At 42.7% G+C, this 15214-nt stretch overlaps 3 pseudogenes; all 3 read right to left on the bottom strand.

Annotated features, from left to right (window-relative positions):
- Positions 1–7517: 7517 nt before the first annotated feature.
- On the bottom strand, positions 7518–7733 carry LOC116080793 (annotated as a pseudogene).
- A 741-nt stretch (positions 7734–8474) lies between these two features.
- Positions 8475–15214, bottom strand: part of LOC116080997 — a 107968-nt pseudogene continuing 101228 nt past the window's right edge.
- On the bottom strand, positions 13166–13476 carry LOC116080792 (annotated as a pseudogene).

The raw sequence follows: 15214 nt of genomic DNA, 5'->3' as shown, positions 1-15214 counted from the left end.
GACCTATATTCCTGGGGTTGTGTATAAATTTCTTGGACACAAAGGGATGCAAAAAAGTTTTAAAATTTTGTTATAAGAAATTCTAGTTATTGAGATGAGGAAAGTTTTTGTCTTACACATATATTCATACATATTTGACACACTGTCTCTGAATGCTGAGAGGAACGTCTGAATAGTTCTCAGTGTACACTTTTAGAGTGACCAGCTCATGTGATGTCCAGTTTCATATGACAATCAAGCATACTTTTGTTCATTGACAGCCTGAGGCCAGCCTGGCTTGCATCAATTTGTGATCAATTTCTCTAAGTGATTACCATTGCTTTAAGAGTGCTCTGTGCTGACCTAACTTCTATGAGGGACCAAAAACATGACTGAACACATGCCCTGGGTTATCCTGGAGCTTACTATCTGCTTAGACACATCAGCCAGGACAATGGAGAGGGTTAGAGGCTTTACTTAGTTATGCTAGTTGAATGCAGTGGCTGGGGGTTTTCCAAGGCTTTTTCTGTGGGGGCAGGTTTGTTAGACTGGAGAGATAGAGTCTGGGACTAGGAGAACAATAGCTGCAGGCAGACTGCTACTCTGGGTGTGAGTGACACAGTGAAACAATCATGATGGCTGAGGACCTCAGATATTCTCATTCTCCCCAAAACCTATCACATGAATTACCTCAGTCACCCTGGTAAGGGGACTAGATAGATGAAGGAAATGCAGATACACAGAGCCTCTGCCTCGTCTAAGGTCAGGGGCAGGATTTGTACAGATGTATCTGGCCCTAGGTCCGTCATCCCTTCCCCCAAAGAAGGGAAGAGAGGACTGTTGTAGTGGGCTAAAGAGGATTTGAGACCCTTAACACACCAAAGATACTCATGAAGATGCTGTTATGGCTTTCGAAGAGAACAAATTGTGCAGCTTGAGTGGGAAGCATGTTTTCCTCTCACATAAAGCCTGCAGTGTCCAAGGGAGATTTAACCCACGTGTCACTGAGTCTCTTTTCTCCCCAGTCCTGCTCTCTGCCTAGGAAGGCTGATCTGCATGGAGAGTTCAATCTGTAAGAGACTCAGCAAGAGAGAGCATCCTGACTTCTTTGTATTTATATACCAAGAACTCCTCCTGAATTATCACAGATAGCTGCATCCACTAACCAAAGTCCCCATCTCCTGATAAGTGGCTTTCCTCCATATAGTCAGCATAAACCTTTTTAGTCAACACCCTTCTCTCTGATGGTCCCTGCCTGGTGCTGGCTCTAAGATGCAACAAGAGGAGCCTAGCGGCTTCCCACCAGTCTGCTCACACTTTTGTAACTTTGTAACTTGCTGTATATGCAAAGATCCCAGCTGTGTCCTCTCCTTCCTGGGCAGAATCTATACTAGGGTCCATGATGCCACCACCATCCCCCACCGCACCCATGTATCCTGGTCTCCCTCTACGTCATGTGTCACCTTAGTAACTTTGCCTGGTTGTTCTTCCCTACTCTTTGCTCGGGTGGGTTTCTAACCTATAACAGGCAGAATCATCCTGAGGGGCTTGGCTGTCTCTTGGGGAGCTTGTTTCCTGGTCTTCATGTAGAATTTCTGATGTGACTAACTGGGTTGCACACTTTTACCTGGTTTCTATAATGGGTCGCTGCACAGTTACCAGTCCACCCATAGCTTGTGAACTCCCAAGTTCACAGAACATCCACCTATTCCTTCCATGTCCTGCGCCATGACCCCATTGCCTGTCCCTGCTACTGTACCTGTTAGTCTCAATGACCTTGAATCTGGCTACTACTTGGTCCTTGGCTAGCTACCCTGCTCCTGCATCTCATTCATTCCTAGACCAACAACCTCAGAATCTGTCTAGATGTCTCTGTGTTAGTCCAATCCGACCTCCAGTGTAGGAAAAAAATTTTTTTCCTGTCAAGATTAGGAGACTACTAGAATATTTACAATAGAGACAAAGACAATGCATACCAATGGAAGTAACTTATTTTGTAGGATTAAAATATATGTTAATCATATTACCGGTTAATGATTTATAGTATATAGGTGTATGTTAGTCAGTTTTCTGCTACTCTGATGAAATGTTAGAGATAGTAAGCTTAAAATGAAGAAAAGCCCCCTTTGCTCACATGGCTGCTTTGCCCTATTGCTTTGGGGATGTGGTGGATTGGTGCGTCATGGTGGAATGCACAAGACAGGCCTGTTGACCTCAGGGAAGCTGGAAGCAAAGAAAGAGACAAGGAAGGTCTGACTTTGAGTATGCCCTCTAAGGGCTTGTCCCATTTCCACTCCCAGACTTTACTTTTTCCAGCTGTGACCCACCTCATAAAGGTTTCACCAACTCCTAACATTGCCATAGCTGGGGACCAAGATTGGACCCATGTGCCCCCGAGGATGTACTAGTTAGTCATGACTGTCAACCGGACACAAACTAGATTTCCTTAGGGAGAAAGAACCTCAACTGAAGAATTTCCTCTGTCATATCGGCCTGTGGGGAACTATCGTGATTGATGTAGGGGGGCCTGGGTATTTAAGAAAGATAGCTGAGCAAGCCAATACACAGCATTCCACTAATTTCTCCCTCTGCTCCTGCGTGAGTCCCTGCCATGGCTTCCCTCAGTGATGGGTTGTAACCTGGAAGTGGATGCCAACCCCCTTCCTCCCCAAGTTGCTTTTGGTCATGACATTTATTACAGTATCAGAGAAGGAAGCTAGAGCACAGGAGATCCCAGATCCACACTCTACTGAGACTCTTCACTCATTTACCTAGCTGAAGGCTTATTGGGTTATTGGCTACTTACATCAAATTCTCTTTCCTGGGTGATGGGGAGAACCACATTCTGCAGTGAAAGCTGATGAAAACATTCTGTAGGCAGAAACACATGGGTCTGAATCCAAGAGCAGAAAAAGAGGTGACACCGTTCACAATTACAGCTACATGATGGTGAGCCAAGGTTTTCTTTCTGTGCTGTGACTTTATACTCTGGTCTCTAAGGATTTTTACTGACAATGTTGTACTTCTTCCATTGAATCTGAATATACACTTATATATGCATACTCAGCCATTTGGGGGCTCCTTGTGTTAAATGTTATACAAGCAGAAGGAGAGGAAGATGATAAAATTGACTGTTGGCCCTGTTATAAATGGAGCTAGTGCTCAGATATTCAGGGCAGTGGGGAGAAGAGTGGAGGAAACCTGGAACATCCTTGTATTGTCAGAGCATGTCATCTGTATGTCCATAGGACCTGCAGAAGCTCACGGTTTGGGCTGGGGCAATAGTTGAGTCAGTAAAGTGCTTGTCACACAGGCAGGAGGACCAGAGCTTGACCCCCTAGGACCCACGTACAAATACTGGGCGAAGTGACAGCTTTGTAACTACAGGGCCGGAGGAAGAAGATGGATCTCTGAAGGTGGCCAGCTAGCCAGCTTCCCCTAATCACAGGTCCCAGGTCCTAATGAGAGAACCTGTTTAAAAGATCAAGATGGACAGCTTGTGAGGAACAACACCCAAGGTTGACCTATGGCCTCTACATGCATAAGCTCAGAGTCCTCAAGAAAGGTCTGGGTCTCCTGACCTGGTGAAGAGATGCTTGCTCTAGATGAAGGAACATGAACAAATAGTCACAAAAGATCATTAATCTAAGCAGGAGCCAAGAAGGTACAGAAACACAGATATAACCTTGTCAGCATGGTATTTGTATTTTTGCTTTTTATATATAAAGTATTCTTAGTTTCATTTTGTTTTCCTTCTTTCCAGACTGTTCTATAAGTCCTGCTGTTTGTTGGTGGATAGCTGTATACTGTTGGTAATAAGGTGTATTATAGACAAACAACTGTTGCAGAATCATGAGTGGGGCACAGACCCCTGTCTGCAGAAGGTATCATGAGTGATGAGACTGTGGGTTGGTTTTCCTAGAAGAAGAGTGCCAGGGATACATCTGTTAAGAATATGGAAGCATTTATTTATTTATTTATTTTTTTTTTTTTTTTTTTTTTTTTTTTTTTTTTTTTTTTTTTTTTTTGGTTTTTCGAGACAGGGTTTCTCTCTGTAACCCCGGCTGTCCTGGTACTCACTATGTAGACCAGGCTGGCCTCGAACTCGGAAATCCGCCTGCCTCTGCCTCCCAAGTGCTAGGATTAAAGGCGTGCGCCACCACCGCCCGGCACATTTATTTATTTTAAAAGTGAAAATGGCATAAGAATTTTTTTGGAAGTCAAACAGATGGGCTTTAAGGGGAAATTATATATATAATCCCACTGGATCCCTGATCTAGAATCTCACTCTGTAGCCCTGGCTAGTCTGGAACTTGTTTTGTAGATTGGACTGGCCTTGAACTCACAGAGACCTGCCTGCTCTGCCTCCCTGCCCTCCTAGTGCTTGGGATTAAAGGTGATGCCATCATGCCCCAATGATATTTGTAAATTTTTGGTGTCTGGCACGAATCAAATCTTTCTTTGGAGGATTCCAAAGATGGGTGGAAGCAATGTTCCTTCCTGCTATGAAAATCAGAAGAGCCCCAGGCCACAGAGGGAGGTTCAACCAACTGGATACTCAAGAACATGCAGCCGGAAAACAGCGACATGAGTGGCCCAAGCAGCTGTAAGTTACTGAGAAGACAAAGAGAAGCCAGGACACCATCTTGGGTAGCCGGGTATGGCCTTGGCTATATTCCCAGATGCACAGTTTTCCTTGGCTACACTTTCTTGAGCCATTTCTTTGGCTTTGCTTACTATTAAATCCTTTCGATTGATTCCTTCTTACAACCAAGAACCCATCATAATATTTCATTGGCTTTTTTCTTGTATTTTTAATATAAAGAATATTGTAGTGGATTATCTACAAAACTATCACCCCTGTATTTAAGATTTTTTTTGCTCAAGGTAACATATCAAGCAATGGGCTTTACTATGGCATTTCCAAACACAGGTATCATTATTCTTTGTTCTGATTTACCCTCCTCTTTAAGACCATTTGTGGGTGTGTTTTGTATGCACAGGCACATGCATGTGTAGGCATGCACAAGTGTATGTGTGGGTGGGGAAGTCAGAGATCAGTCTCTGGTATCAATCATCAGATTGTTGCTCACTTTGCAGAACTCCATGGCTACTTAGTTTTGTCATCTAGCAAACAGAAACTCTTTGACTCTTCCTATACTCTATGACCTATTCTCATGTAGACTTTGATCCCTGTAAAAGAAGGGTAATTGAATAGTGCCATTGCAGACAAACTGTTTTTAAAATAAAAATGCTTATCACATTGTCTATGATGGGATACCAATGTAAAAGTAGGTGTCCCAATGAGAAAGCTGGAGTGGATTCCATCCTTCCTGTTGGAGTAAAGAGTATGGATTTTTTTGAGGGCTGAGGATCTAGCTCATTTGGTAGAGTGATTGCCCAGCATGCACAAAGGTCTGCATAGTATCTCCAAGCTATGTAAGACTGGTTGTGATGGCACAGACTTGTAATTCCAGAACTCTGGAGGTGGAGGCAGGATGAATAGAAGTTCAAGGTCATCTTTGGCTACACAGCAAGACTCAAGGCTAGCTAGACTGCAAGAGACCCTATCTTCAAACAAATAAAAACCAAGCAAAAAAACAAAACCAACTTAGATCTGGGGTGATGGATTAGTGGGTTATGCCTCCACAAGATGAGACTGTAGGGCATTTTCTTTCTTTTTTCGGGTAGGGGGCATTTTCTTAATTAGTTATCAATGGGGGAGGGCCCAGCCCATTGTGGGTTGTGTCACCCTGGGTTGGGGGTCCTGGGTTCTATAAGAAGGCAGGCTGAGCAAGTCATGAAGAGCAAGCCAGTAAGCAACACCCCTCCATGTCCTCTGTATCAGTGTCTGCCTCCAGGTTCCTGCCTCCAGGTTCTTGCCTGGTTTGAGTTCCCATCCTGACTTCCTTTGATGATGGATCATAGTGTTTCATCACAGCAACAGAAATCCTAACTAAAACAAAAAGAGATAGGGAGGAGGGAGAGGGGTAGAGGAGGGAGAAGATAAAGTCAGACTTCATGGCAGTTGTACTTTTTGACTCTCTGGGCCAATTTTGCACTATTTTTCAGTGGAGGCTTGTAAGTCCCAATGTCAGACAAGGAAGCTCTACAACTGTAGACCTGAAGAGAAATTTCTAGGTAGTCCTTTCTGTAGGACTACCTTCCATCTGTTCTTTATGATCCACAGTAAAACAGATGCAGTTTTCCATCGCCTACGTTCTAACAATTTCCATAGTTATTAGTATTCTCAAAGCCCCTTGTTAAGTTTTTTAAGTCCCATTTTTGTAAGTCAGCCCTTAGTAGAAACTGCTCCAGCTGTCTTCCTGCATATGTCCATGTTGGCATACATTAATGTGAGAGCAAACTGCCTTTGAAAATCCCTCTGAAGGACTGCATTCCCAAGTAGAACTGCTGTGCTTTGTTACAGATCCAACATGCAAAAAATCATAAAGAATGTGAAACCATAGACTCACTGTGACATGAGACAGGAGACAATCCAATCTTTTTTTTTTTTTTACATTTTCTTTGAATTTAATGAGTTTATATCAAAAAAAATTAAGTAGTCATTTTACATCTAAGGAGTAAAAACCTTTTAAAAAATACAAAGAGTGAAAGGATTCAAAAGCAAGTTTATATTTCTTTTGGCTATGGTTCTGAACAATTCATCTCATGGTATCATATCACAGTGTGCAGTTGCATTTCACAGCAGCTGTTACAATCATCAAATTAACTCTTAAGCAAATACACTGTCAATATTGCCTCAGGGGAAACTGATATGCCTTCTATGAAAAGCTCCACAGTCTACCTCAGCATCACACAAAACTGCTACCAGTCACCATCCTCACAGGACTCATCAAAGTTGGTTGGAAATGAGTCCACATGAGAATTTAATATCTAAAAGGCGAAATGTTCCATGTATTAACATTAGCAAGATCTTTACTTTTTCATTACTAAGAAGCATTTTAATAGTTTTAGAGCAAAAGCTATTGGAGCTACTGCTGTATTCCCCAGGTCAAGCTTGCTGATACATCTTTTGTAAGTAGTTCTCAAAGTATTCTCCCTCCCACCCCCAAATTCTGTATTGTTTCTTACAAAACTTTGGTCAAGAGTAGAAATCTATCCAGGCAGATGTATATGCCATATGACAGCAAGAACAGTAAAACCCAACTCTTGACCTTAGGTTTTAAAAATAGAAGGCAATTAAGATGTACTCAAAGTTACATTAAGAAAAGCTTTCACTGGATAATTTTGAAGCAGTCACAAAGGTTAAGAAAATACTGATATCAAAGTACAAATGACTCCAGTGTTAAACTAGACAAAAGCTACTATATAAGAGGCTCTTTTAAAATCAAAAAGAAAGAATGCAACACAAGAGTCAGGATGATTTTTCCTGTTCTACTCATGTAGTTTAGTCTTTGTATTTATGAGGTTGGTTATGTTGACATCCGTAGAGCATTTTACATCTGAGGAGGTCACATTCCAACTTCACAAGGTGAATCTTCCCCAGGAACCTCTGGATCCTGGTTACATCTTCGTCACTGTGCAATTTCAAAGTAATGCAGTATTGCCATGATGTTATGGGGCATGAAGACATAGTTGGTATACAGTGCCATCCCCACCACAGAAGCCAGTATCAAATGGAACACAGTTCGTACCTGGGTCTCCAGCAGGTAGAGCGCAGTGACCAGCAGGTACTGGTAGTAGAACCAGGACATCTGCTTCCATGCTGGAGACATCACCATGCCCGTCATGCCTGCCATGTGCTTCCTGCGATGCAGTAGCATCAGGCTAGTCCATGACCCTCTCACTTCCGCCAGTCCAATCTTTTATACTAACCACTAAGAACATGATTGCTACTCTTCATTTGAAAGCAGCAGCAGATTTTTTATATATATATAAGCTACGGAAAATTACGAAAAGTAGTTCAGTATTTATGTTCTTAAAATATTGCTCCAGTGCCTTTGTGGAGAAAATGGAATCCTTTTGTTGAGAGGAATAGTGAATAGGGAAGTGTGATTGGAGGTAGATTTTGAATCTCATGCATTTTATTAGATTATTAAAGTTTTAACAGTAAAAGGCAAATCTGAATAAACAGAAAATTGGACACGCCAGTGTATGCCATAACATGTGCTTCTTCCTAGCATTTGACATCTTAATGTTATAGTCACTTAATGGCAACGATTATTGGTAAATAGAGATTTTCTTAGATTTTTACTTGGCAGAAGAACCAACTGTTTTAAGCTATGGCAAAAAAAAAAAAAAGAAGGCAGAGAGGGAAGGTTTTTGAAGCCAGAGACAGCCTCACTCTTTGTCTCCTTCTGTCATGAAGTGACACTGACAGGGCTTTGCTCTGACAGTCTTTTCCTCCAGCCACATTAAGCAGTCCTGGTAGGGACAGGTTGAGCTCGGTGCTCCACCAGTTCACCACAGCTCTCAGGTTTGTGCTTCGGAAGCCAGGAGCACAGTCACAAGGTCTTGCACCTGGACTTCGCCTAATTATAGCAGGTGACATGTTTCCTTTCTCAACAGTGTCACTTCTGATGGTGACGATGTGATTTTCCAGGTCAGCCTTTTGTCTGCTCAGAACCCACATTTCTATCTTCTTTTCTAACTCCGAAAGAAGATGAAAAGAATGATATATGCCTGTTCCAGAGTTCCTGCCTGGGTTTTATCATTATAAAGACAGATTTGTGTGTCTCTTTGTGATGTGTTTGTGGGTATAATAAACTCTTTGTGCAGCAGACTTCTCAAAATTTTCATACCATAAATCAGAGAAAACTGACATTTTAGTCCAAACCTTTTGTATCAAAAGGCATTTAAAGATGCCATTTATAGTTAGAGTTGATTAGTGTTGCATTTTGATACTAAAGGTCTTGTCTGTCATGTCCATCTGGATAGCTCCTTTGAGCTTGGCACAAATGGAGGACTCCCTTTTCTTAGAGGGTCTTCTTCTCTGTCTGATCTGGGGAGCCAGATACCCCATCCTCTACCTGAGGAATGTCTCATAGTTCTCTGATCCAACAAGTATCTGGGATTCCTGAAATATCTCACAGTACTTTAATCTCACAGTACTTTTAAAATCTTTTTGTTTTTGTTTTTGTTTTTTGTTTGTTTGTTTGTTTTTTGAGACAGGGTTTCTCTGTGTAACTCTGGTTGTCCTGGAACTCACTCTGTAAACCAGGCTGGCCTTGAACTCAGAACTCAGAAACTCTGTTTCATCCTTCCAGCCTTGTGTGAGGTGTCACGTGGACACCCTGAGGGAGGAAACAGAGTACTCAGAACCACATCTGGCCCCTAGTACCCGTACCATAGTTTAGAAATGAAAGGCCCGGGGCTGGAGAGATGGCTCAGCAATTAAGAGCACTGATTGTTCTTCCAAGGGTCCTGAGTTCAATTTCCAGCAACCGCATGGTGGCTCACAACCACCTGTAATGGGATCTGATGCCCTTTTCTGGTGTGTCTGAAGATAGCGACAGAATCTTCACTCACTCACATACATAAAATAAATAGAAATGAAAGGCCCATGTAGCTTTGTGTACACTTGTTGCTATTTTTCCAAATTAAAGTATTATGTTTTTGCTACTTTAACTTAATAGTGAACATGTGATCTTTAGAAATTTTCAATTTTTCAGAAATGCCCTACTGATGCGGAAGTCCCGGAACCCTGACTTTTTTTTCCAGTTGTAGTCATACTCACTGATCAATTTATTATCAATTGACCCATCCATCTACCTATCTATGAATTCACTTATTCTTCACTCAACAATTATTTGGGAATTCTAATAAACCTTAATAAAGAACTTACAGAATAAGGGATGCAGGAAGTATAGACAGCTATGGGTGACAACTGTAGGTAGAAGTAGACCTTCCAAAAGCAAGGCAGTAAATGTGTCTCACTTCATTGTTCAGAGAACAGCCAAGTCTAGACTAGTTTGGAGTGACTGTCAGACTAGCATGGGACCGGCTACTGAAGCATCGGAAACTGTTCTCCGAACAAATGCTGTCACGATGTTTCTTGTGGAGAGAAAAAAAGATCCTTAGCCGGAGACATAGCTTTTTGCAAAGTATTTGAAAAGGCAGCTTAGAAAGCAGAGTGAACGCAATCTCTCTCATCCTGAAGAAATAAGATGAAGAGCAGCAGGGGAACATTTGCTGAAGGAAGATTTTTATCTGAATATAAAAAAGAATGGTAGCCACTGCTATTCAAGACCAAAGAGCTGGTGTGCAAGTAGTGAGTGCTCTGTCCTTAGACACTCTCCAGAGTAGGTCATTTGGAGTTAAAGGGGACTTGGCCCTTTCAAACTGTGTGCTGGTCTCAATATGAGCCCTAATCAGCATATGATTGAGCAGGCTTCTGTTTATCCCCCTATCAGATCCAGTCTCCATCTTGTTCAGTGTCCTGGGAAAGCCAACCTCCATGATGACACCATCCGGCTTCATCTACCTCTGTTTACATGCTCATCCAGCAGGAGGAATGTGCTGACTAGGGCTCATACTGAGACCAGCATGCAGCCTCCACCCCCATTCAGCACCCGGCAGTTCTTTTCTCTCTCAGCTCTAGTTCTTCCTGAAATGCCAGGGTTCACAGGGCTCCATTATCCAGTTCCCTGGGTTCTTTTATAACCTTCTTAGTTCCAACTCACAACCAGCAAGATGACTCAGCCCACAGAGGCACTTGCCAGCACATGCTAGGAGAGAACTGATTCCTGAAAATTGTCCTCTGACCTCCACATGCATCCTGTGGCACACATACCCCTCCTGCCTCCACATGCATGCAAAAATACATAAATGCAGGCAACAAAAACGTAGAATTTTTGAAAAGATGTAGAATCTATTTTTCTTTCCCACTCTTACACTCTTAGAACCTGGGTTGACTTTAGGAGTTGTCTTGACCAGTGGAAGCTGGGATAATGGTGTTGCTGGGCTGGGAGGCCTGCAGCTTTGCATCTTCTGTGCTCACCCTCAGGGGATCATGAACTAGTCATGCCTGGATTTCAGGTCAGCCCCTGGTGTAACTGGCCCTCTGATGCATCGGCTGATCTATTCATGTATTCCAGATGGCTTGTGCAGAACAACCCGAGCGACTCACTATCAAAAGAGACACCGCTGCTGTTTTAAGCAGGCAACCTTGGGCTGTTGCTATGCTGTGAGTAGTTAACAGTGATGACTCAGTTTTAAGCATCTCACCTAGGATAATGAATGGCCATGCCTTCTGTCTTTTACTGGGACACTGGCTGCAGTCCTGTGGGCATCTACTTTTAATAGACTCGTGGGCCCTTCTCTAATCCCAGGATGGGAAAGACAGGCAAATCTCTGCTTCATTTTCCTATTTTGTTGAGGTGTATAAGCTGCCTTAAAGAAAAAAAGAAAAGGAAGTGGGATGTGTTATCTCAGGTCCCCGAGAAGCCTGGGACTCTTAGGGGCTTAGGGAGGGCACTAGCTTAAGTTTCTCTTCCAGCCTAATTTCCTGAACTGCAAGTGTCCATCAATACAGATAAAAGGAAGCAATGTGGATATGAACCATAGACAGAGTATGCTTCCCATGTTTTTGCCTCAGTAGTAAGGACTAATTTCTGAGGACAGCTGAATCGACTCTCTTGGTACTGGCTACAGATGTAAGGTACAGTGTCTCCTCCCCCTGCTCCCAACCCTGCCTGCCTTCTTGAGCCTCTCCTACGGTTTGCTTTGAAACATTTTAGGGAACTGCTGAAAATGGTTAAAAAAACAAAACAACAAAACAACAAAAAACCAGAAACACTGCATTTCAGACAATCCTATAAATGTAAACTTAAGTTTCCACTTCACCTAAAATAATTAATTGTAAAAACTTAGTATTTCTTAGTTTTCCCCTACTTTTGCCCCACATTTATGTTGCATTTTAATTTTATCTGTGTTGTAGCAGTGATATAAATGGCTATAATAATCCTCATTCCATAATAAACATGCATTTCTAATAAGGGATTCCTATCTAATTTATTATTTTGAGAGTTGCTCATCCTGCAAAACTATCATTAGTTTTAAAGTTTGGGGAGACAATAACCATGACCATGAAAACAAATAATACAAATAATACAAATAATACACTCTACTTTTTTTTTTTTTTAGTTCAAGTATTCTAGGACTCCTGGGAAAAATCATGCCTATAGGTATGTGAAAGAAGATTCTGTCTCCTTCCTTCGCACAGGTATCTGTGTGGTCTGTGTGTGTTGGTGTACACATAAGTGTGAAGGATAGATGGAGCCATCAGGTTTTCTTCTTTTGTTGCTTACTATATTGTTTTTTTCAACAAGTTTGCTTATTGAACCTGGAGCTTGAGACTGTCTAGGCTGCCCACCCCACACTTTGGGTTGCAGGCAGCTGTCTGTGCCTGGCTTTTATGTGGATGTTCAGGATCTGAACCCGCATCCTCATGCTTAGGTAAGAGACACTTGCCTGAACCATTCCCACAGCCCAGCATGTGCTTACTATCATCTACATACATTAAGGTTTCCATTTTGATCAAAATCTTTTTTCCAGAAAAGTATAATTCCTTCTGGATATTTTCCATAATCCTATGTTAGGTGATTCGTGCCTAAAAATCTAAATCATTTGAAAAGCAAAAGAGATCCCCTTGCTTTTTTTTTTCCATAAGAAAGAAAATAATCATAGTAGGTGAGACCACTGGGTGTCTCGGCCTCACCACTATGGACACGATCAGCATCACCGTCTGCTTTGCGGAGTTTCCTTGTGTTTTGTTTGTTTGAATGCCAGCCTGGCCTCACATTTGCCGTGTAGCCAAGGATGACCTTACACTTCTGATCCCTCCTGTTTTCACCCAACATGATATAGCTGTTTTATGCAGTGCTGGACATTGGACCAAGGCATCTTACATGCTTAGCCAGCAGTCTACCAACTGAGCGGCATTTCCAGTCCTTGTCCTGTCCTGCACTTTGTAACATGTTCAGCAATGCCTCTGACCTCACAAGCAAACATATTTTGAGATATCTCAACTCTAGCTGGGAATACTAAGCTGAAGAAAGGACATTTAAAGGAGACCCCAGTGAATTGCAGTTGTGACCAATCAAGGCAGTTTCTCATTCGAGCCTTCCTACATAAACACTTGCAAGAGGCTCATTACTTTACAGCCTTTCTTTTTTTCTTTCTTCTTTTTGTATGGACGGATCGTTTATTTGGGGTGGGTGCATCAATCCTTCTTGGCTGCCGCCTTCCTCATGGCTCCTCCCGCTGAGCAACGGATGTTCTCTTGGCGCAGATGTCGTGCCCAACCTCTTCTTGCTGAACTCAAGTGTGCACTTATCCTTGGACACTTTGAGCAACGACGTGGCAGGCCTCTCGTAGGGCGCAAAGCCACACACCTCCGGAGTCATGTCCCGCACGAAGTTGGTGTGCTTGGAGAGGCGCCCTCAGAGCCAACTCTGTCTCAGTTTGCTGATGTTCTTTGTCACATTGTGGCCCCAGTTGAGGCCCCACGGCCATGGGGTAGTTTGGGGCCATGGCTGCTGCTCTCCTATGGCGGCTGAGGACAGGAAGACTTTACAGCCTTTCAAACACAAGATGAATGCACACTTTACTCCTCAGTGGACTAATTTGAGGCTAAGTCATGTTAATGATAAATTTAAATGAGCGTAAGTTCTAGCAGAGAGATAGGGTATCATGACGTTACTTACCGTCAGATAGGGGTGTGGGTGAAAGGCTAGGTACCTGTTATCCTCCATCTCTTCTCTTGTCTTGGATGTATCTCCAGCTATCTTCTCTGGAGCATCTTTAAGCTGTCTCATTCTTCATAAGGTTTCCTTTGTCATCCTCATAGAGCTTGTCTTACGTTGAAGAACGCACTGAATTTTCAGCTCAGCAAACCCCTATAACAGAGCCATACCCCATCATCAGAAAGTTCTTATAAAGCTTGTCCTGTGCATGAAGAGTCTCCTGTTACTTCTAGAAAGAACACAGGAGACAGTAGTCCAGAACACAAATGTTTTGTGGTCCCTTGTGTTTTCTAAGAGTGCTTCTAATTGTATGCTTTTAAAAAACAGTTTTGGGGAAAAAAATCTAGCTTTAATTAAATGTTTTAGTTATAAAATATTATTCTTATTGCATATTGAAGTGGCATTAACGAGGCTGCAGTTGTTTGCGTCCTGCAGTATTTTGTAGTGAGAGACACAGAACACAGAAGAAACTAATCTATGCTTGACCAGTCTCTGGTTCAGTTCTGTAAACAGTTGCAGATCCAGGTTGAAGGACTAGACAATGAAGGTTTAGAAGTAGCAGGATATACTATTTGGTTGGCAAACAGTAAAGGAGGACTGTGGGAAGGTGGGAGACAGGAAGAAAAGCAGGGAGCGGGTGGCATGAAGCTCTGCTGCAACTCAAGTGGACAACTTTGACATAAGCCTGTATGGCTAATAACCCAGAGGCAAGAAGATGAAGGAAGGTTGAGTCAGTGGGAGGATGGGGCTGGGAAGCAGGTGAGCAGAAAACCCCTTTCTGATTTCTATTCTGTAACAATGTAGCAAATGTTCCCAGCTCCTCAGGCAATGGAAAGTTTATCCTGCGTGTTAGGAATTCTAAGCAAGTGAACAGACCAGTTATAAACCCCCAACATTTTTCCCTTTGTGTAGGCTACCGTATTCACACAGCCAACCAAAGATTTCCTACTAAGAAGGTGAGTTGATAGGTTCTTTCAGCAACCTAAATGAGTGGACACTTTCCACAGGAGCTAATTAACTCACTCCAATGCTTGTAACTGGATCTACTCTTCAGTGGGTGACTTTACTGTCTTCTTATATGCTGTGGAATTGAGTCAAAGGGCAGATGCACACAATGTAGGTTAATAACACAAAGTCCTAAAGTACCCACATTCAGGAAAACTGTGACAGATGGACTATGTGACTAGGGCACCATTAAGCATACCAGGACAGAAGGGTGGGAAGGAAGTACCTCAACAGGCTTTGGTCAAAGGCTGTTGTCTCCCAGGGCACAAGATCCCCCCTATACTAGCAACCTATGAACATATACCACTTAGTGTGAATCAGCAATAAAGGAAATTTGGGGTAATGGCTCAAGGACCTGGAGTTAAAGGATTAGACAGCAAAGAGGCAGTGTGTGTGGGACCTGGTGACACTGGTAAGAAGTGAACTTTTGAGCACCTGCAGATTGCAACTAGCAGACTCAGCCTGACCCTTCACCCTGCTGGCTTGCTCCTGCTTTCTGTACTGCGTGGTATACACCTCCC

Source organism: Mastomys coucha, unplaced genomic scaffold (assembly GCF_008632895.1).
Source record: "Mastomys coucha isolate ucsf_1 unplaced genomic scaffold, UCSF_Mcou_1 pScaffold6, whole genome shotgun sequence".
Classification (NCBI taxonomy): Eukaryota; Metazoa; Chordata; class Mammalia; order Rodentia; family Muridae; genus Mastomys; species Mastomys coucha.
The sequence above is the reverse complement of the archived record's forward strand: the minus strand, read 5'-3'. Positions and strand labels throughout refer to the sequence as shown.